The 6,783-nt window shown below is 44.8% G+C and overlaps 1 pseudogene; it reads right to left on the reverse strand.

Annotated features, from left to right (window-relative positions):
• LOC119283840 overlaps window positions 1-1,203 on the reverse strand; it is a 7,664-nt pseudogene extending 6,461 nt beyond the window's left edge.
• Between the last annotated feature and the right edge of the window lie 5,580 nt (window positions 1,204-6,783).

A 6,783-nucleotide genomic window follows, 5' to 3' on the forward strand; every position in this document is an offset into this window, starting at 1 on the left:
GCTCGGGATCGGGAGGCGGCGGCGGGGTTGGGGGAGGCGGCGGCGATGGTGAGGTTGAGAGCGGCGGTGAGGTCGAGAGCGGAGGGGGTGGGGGAGGCGGCAGCGACGGTGAGGTCGAGAGCGGCGGCGGGCGGCGGTGTTGAGGTTGACGGCGGCCTCGGGCAACGGCGGTGAGGGCAGGCTCGGGCTCGGGCGACGGCGACAGAGGAGTAGGGGAACAGTGGGGGGGAAGGAGGACTTAGCGAAATTTTGAGCGGCCGGGTGGTTAAGTCGAACTAGCAGTAGCGCACTTCAGGAAACGCGCTATAGCTAAAGTAGCTATAGCGCGTTTTCAGGAAAAACGCTACTGCTAAGTCTAAGCACGCATCAAAAATATACGTTGGTTATCATTGATCTTTTTGTGTAGAATCTAAATAGTCAACATATTTAAGGTGGTAAACACCTTGTTCGCTTAGGAGTATGGAACTAAACTTAATTAGGTGCAACACTTAGCAGCAGCGAGTTTTGCAGAAACACGCTGCTACTAAGTACTTTAGCAGCAGCGCGTCCAGGGAAGGGCGCTACTACTATATCTAGCCTGGGGCAAATCATGGAAATTATAGTAGTAGCGCTTGTTTCACCTAGAGCGCTAATGCTATCTAGTTATTAGTATCGTGGTTCCTTTAAGCTCGCTACTGCTAGTTAGCAGTAGCGCCTGTTTTTAAACCGCGCTGCTGCTAAGATTCTGTGTATAACATTTTCCCTAGTAGTGTAACCAATCACAAACTTGCCCTCCTGATCGGTGGGGGGGGGGGGTGGGCCGCCTCCCCACCTATTGACCAATCAAATTAAGCCTTTTTGTAAAACCTTGTAACTCGTTTGTACGTGTAGCATTACTCTGCTCCATCCATCCTCGTAGCTACTATCTCCGTCCTTGTTATTGAACCCTCCTTTGTATTTTGTGCCTAGATTCAACTTACAATCAATGCAAAAAAATATTTAACTAACAAAATATTAATACATGTCACGAAAAAATATACATTACCATTGTGGTGCCTGGAAATGAGCAATGAAGCAGAATGACGCCTCATGGTGGTGCAGTGTCAGTGACCTGACGAAGGGGCAATCAACAACACACATGAAGTAGGACGCCAGGCCCAGTCGGCCCAGAACGGAGAAGAGACTGGACCATAAGTTCTCTGGGCTGCAGTGGGTCTCATCCATGTTCGAGCCCAAGAGTGGTGTGTTGGGGGAGAGGTACTTAGCAGCAGGGGCAGGTACATCCAACTTTCCCCTCACGCTAGGGTTTTCTCTCCTCTCGGAGGCGGCGGCGATCTCTCGCTCCTCGCCACCGTAGAGAGCCAGATTCCCCTCCCCCTCACCCCCTGCCGGTCTACGGCGAGGGCCGGAGGACTGCTAGGGTTTTTCCGCCCGCGGACAGCTTTTCTCAGGCAAGAGTACGATGGATGAATCTGCTTGGGATCGGGAACGGGTGTGCCCGTCTCTGACCTAGAGGCGATGATGGAAGAGTTAGGTCTGAAAGAAGATGAACTTGAGGATGTGGTGATGGAAGATGAGGAACTGCCAGAGGCAGCGACCTGATGGATGATTATTGCTAGGGTTAATACTGAAAAAACCTATAGTCAATACTGGTTTTATAGAACCATGAGGGTGGTCTGGGACCTAGCAAAGGAAGTCAAGATCAAGCCATTGGAGGAGAACTTGTACATGATGCAGTTTGGCTGTCTGGGTGATTGGGAGCGCGTAATGGAGGAAGGACCGTGGGCTTACAAAGGGAAAGCGGTGGTGCTGGCGCCGTATGATAGTTTTACTAAGCCATCGACGATTGATCTTAATAAAGTTGAGATGTGGATTTAGATCCATGACTTCCCAGAAGGATACTTTTCCAAGATCAAGGCTTTGTCTACAATGGTCGGAGAGTTCATCTATGTCGAGCCAAGTTCACATGACTTTGAGGGGAATTTTGTCAGAGTGCGGGTCAAGATTGATGTCACAAAACCACTCAAAAACGATATCTCCCTGGTGATCAAGAAGAAGGACACCATCCAGCGACTCATATTTAGGGTGAAATACGAACGACTCCCTGATTGGTGTGCTGTATGTGGCCTTCTGGGTCATCTTTTCAAGGAGTGTGGTGATGGAGTCCATCCTCCAAAGGCTCTGGTGTTTAAAGATTTAAAAGCGGCATGGTTCAGAGGGCCTGGTAGAGGTCCTAGAGAAGGACGAGGACAAGGAGGGAACACTACTAGAGGTGGAAGAGGAAGAGGCAACGCTGGCACAGGCAGGGGCCGCGGTTATGAACAGCAGAATACCACGTAGGACCCGGACATAGATATGGAGGAATTGGATGGGAATAGAAAGAGGAGTGCTGAGGCAAATGACCCAATGGCATCGATTGTGAAACCAGCGGCAATAGGGGATGGGGCAAATAAGCTTCTGCTGCTGCCCCCCTCGGAAGATCCATTGAGCCCCTCGTCAAAACAGGAGCCAAAATGGAATAAGGTATCCTCTTCAACTTTCCGACACAAACAGTGGGAAGAACACAGTCACAAAGAAAAATGATGCGTGTATGGCGGGCCTCCAAGGGGGGTCTCGCCCAGCGCAATGAGTCTCCTATGTTGGAACTGTCGCGGTGCTAGCAATCCCGCGACAGTTCGCGAGCTTCGTGAGATGACAAAGCAGTTTGCCCCCTCTGTACTTTGTATTCTAGAAACTCAAACAGAGGGTACGAGAGTTGAGAATTTGGTTGGTTCACTAGGGTTCAATACAAGCTTTGATGTATACAGTTCGGGCCGTAGTGGTGGTTTAGGAGTTTTTTGGAATGAAGAAATAAATCTTGAGATTATTGGTTATTCACAGTGCCACATTGATGCAATGATAAATGATCTAGTCGAGGTCGGGACGAGGGTTACATTTGTGTATTTTCGATAAAGGATGTTTTTATTGACTCATAATGTAGCATCAAGGGATACAATCATAATGAGTACACACCCGACCTCTGCATATCTAGGATGCACACAACCAACACAAACACACACACACACACAAAGATCACGCCAGCAAAAGCAAAGTCATAACAGACCGAAGCTATGCGGATGAAGAAAAAATAACCAAAGTGACGATATACAATAGCGACCATCGGCAACAACATTTCTCGACAACATCAAGACTACGAGAAAGAATCTCCAAAAATGATGCCTTCAAGAAGGGAACGTCATTGTAAGTGACGCCGTCGTCGGATCCAACTACTAAAGGTTGGATCAAGTGTTTTCACCCTAGGGTATTCACCTCGGAGCTCAAGACCGGGTATTCGAGAGCCATCCAATTGAAGAAACCAATGTTGTCTCCTTCACTTTCCATGATCCCAGCAGCTATAGATGTGCATGGCTCTGACATCGAGAGATGACCATGTCCGCAGGAGCCGGCTGATGAGCCCCAACAAGAGCCGGTTTCCACACTACGACGGCAGTCTTTGACTGGGAGGAAGAAAACCGGTACTTCTGTCCTTAATGACGTTCATGACGATCTTCTATACTTAATGGTTTCCTTCATTTGCTTACTAGCTAGCGTGTCGAGTCCTCTCTATACGTATAGTACGTAGCGTCAACCAAGCACAGATATAAGAGAGGACATTTCTCTCTATTAATTAGCTAGCTAACACAATATATGAAACACCTAAATTAACCCCCCAAAACCCCCTAAACCCATCCCCTTTTCAAAAAGAAACAAAAACCTCAGGTCCTGCCAGCTGTTGATGCATGAATGCCTTTTGGTCCCGGTTGGTGCTACCAACCGGGACCAAAGGCCCTCCTGCTTGGGGTCGCCACAACAGCCACGTGGAGGCCCATCTGTCCCGGTTGGTATAAGAACAGGGACTAAAGGTATAGGGCTTTAGTACCGACCCTTTAGTCCCGGTTCCCCAACTGGGACAAATGGGCCTTACAAACCGGGACAAATGGCCCTTTTTCTACTAGTGAGCCATTGACAATGTTTGATCGAATAATCTTAAAGGAAAGGGCCACTCTGGTCAACAAGAAAGATAATCAACTCATAGGCAACAAGGGTCTTTTGATGGATCATGTCACTAATTAGCACCTCGTGTGGTGCAATGGTTCTTGTTTTCTCACACTATTGTTCTTTTGCTAGTAAGTTGACAACTCCTTGTGTTGTTGGCATGTGCGAGCGGGTGAATGAATTATGTTGTAATGAATCTCAATTTTCTCGCAACATCAATTTTGTGCTTTGTGATTTAATCGCCTTCAAAATTTGTTTGTAGCTAGTAGCTTAGTCTTTCCATGTGAACTCTACAACTTGCACTCCTTGTTTTGATCTAGTCTCTAAATTGGTCTCCGAAAAGATGTGACATTGATGAGAAAATGGTGATGGCATGTACACAACCAGTGGTTTCCATCGCCCAAGACATGATATGATGATGGTTTTGCATGATGACTCACTGGCATGTCTTAATTAATCTTTTGAATTTAAGTACATGTTACTACAGTTTTATTTGTTTATCAAACAATGTTACTGAATAGTAATAACATATGAAGTAAAACCTTGAGCTCGGAACTAACATGCTGGTTGGATATGAGTTGCATGACCGCATGAAAATCTCATAGAGCTTTTACTTTCTTCAGTTCCTCCACAAATCTCTTTGGTGTTTGTGCAGTAATTGTGCCAATGTGGACACAATTAATAGTAGATTGTGATGTCCATGAAGTGAGATGGAGATGTTGATATGCTTGGTCACAGGTCACATATTTTGAGGCTATAGTGATCATTATATGTGTTTTGGATCTATCATATTCTAGACTGATTGGACATTTTACTGAAAATCATGAACACACATTTTTTCTATATTTTCTGTACCTATATATGGAAGAGGCATGGCTCCATTCCAAGTACCTTAATAGCAGATGACTAAGACTGTTCATCGTTCATGGCCAAAAATAAATCTTATTAGTGTACATTGTTGGTTGAGTATGTCAAAGAGCAAGTTGCCACAACAGGTAATGAAGAATGTACTACTGTTGTATGGTTACACCATGATCCTCCGTGTATTGAGGCACTTTTACCACTAGACCGTAACTCTATCATTACTAGTTAGCGTGCACGTGCAATGCACGTAGTATCGTGTGAATAAAATCATCATACATTTTAGAAAAATAATATATTAATAAAATGAACAAAAATAAACTAATAGTAAACATTGTTGTAATGAAAATGTAAATTGGAGTACAAATTCAGTGGACATATTTGTCATCAATCATGGTGAACCGACTATCACCGGGAGATATTTACAAATAACCACGTAACGTGATACACATGGAAACTCAATTGGCGTAACATATCGGGGCACTTGTGTAACCATGGTAATAAAACAAACAACTTTGCCCTGAAACAAAACATTGCCCATCAAATGCAAACCAAGCCAAAACAGTGCCTTGCATTCATACTTTTTAGAGAAAAGACGTACACCTAACTTTATAAATAAAGCCATCAAGCAGAGTCAATCACAATCACCAAACCCACAACCACACACACAGTACCATCAGCACATTGGCCGAAAGACATACATGACAGGATAAAGGGCACGCATGCCACCAAATAGTGCAGAGACTAGCGGCACTCACAGGAAATCAAGCCTATATGATGAAAACAAAAAAATCACTCACAGGAAAACACCTTTGAAGTTATTAACACCCACCTCCCTGTCCTTTAAATGCACCTATTTTTTATTTTTTGCGAGAGCAGTGGTACATAAACTAAATCCTTACAAGTCAAATACTAAATTCATCCTCCAAATGCACCTTTAAAGAGTCTAGAATGATGTATCCCGTTGCACCATCTTCATCCAAAAGTTCCTTCAATCGGTCCTTCGCGAAGCCTCAGTATGTTGGGAGCATTGATCTTGAGAAGCTCATCTCCCTACTTCATCTCCTTCGCACTATCTCCCTTCTGAAGAACTGCCCAATACACCAAGATAGAACAGGCGGCGAAAACAATTTTAAAATGAGACTTGATCATCTTCTTTTCAAAGGTTGCTTTGTTACAAGCCAACCAAATAGTCCAGCATATAAGCCAACCCAACCGGGAAATAAGCATAACACCAATAATGAACTGCCAAATACTATTGGGGTGGCATTCAATCCCCAAAACGGATCTAACAACAAGCCAAACCACTCTAGCAATAGAACACAAAAAGAACAGGTGTTGCGCCAATTCCTCTTGGTTACATAAATAGCATATATTATCACCATGCCACTTTTTCGGTTGATATCATCTCTAGTTAGGACTGCATTTCGGAGAAGTTGCCACAGAAAAATCAGCATTTTAAGAGGAATTTTTACTTTCCATACCATTTACCATTTTATAATTAGCACCCTGCAAGAGAAAAACTACTAACCAGAGTTACAGTAAGACTATCATGCCTGCACAGATTGGACGGAGCTGTAGGAGTAGATGTCGACAGGAGTGCTTGTGTCGTTGTTGCTCGAGTCCATGACATTGGTCTGACGGTGACCCCTGTGCCGGTCGAGATACACCATGATGACGTTGATGTCGTCGTGGAAATGGCGCAACACCCCCACTCTATCTTCTTCATGGCCTCTTTCAAGGCAACCTGGATTAATCGGTTTGCTATACCTTGCACAAATTATTCACACAACCTTGGCGTTATTTGACCGGTCTAACAGATCATTCATATGAAGAATAACACCCCATGGTGGGATGGTCAAATGGTACCGGAATATTAGAACCTAGCATTTTTGGGTTCTTGAAGAC

Source organism: Triticum dicoccoides, chromosome 4A (assembly GCF_002162155.2).
Source record: "Triticum dicoccoides isolate Atlit2015 ecotype Zavitan chromosome 4A, WEW_v2.0, whole genome shotgun sequence".
In the NCBI taxonomy this organism is placed as follows: domain Eukaryota; kingdom Viridiplantae; phylum Streptophyta; class Magnoliopsida; order Poales; family Poaceae; genus Triticum; species Triticum dicoccoides.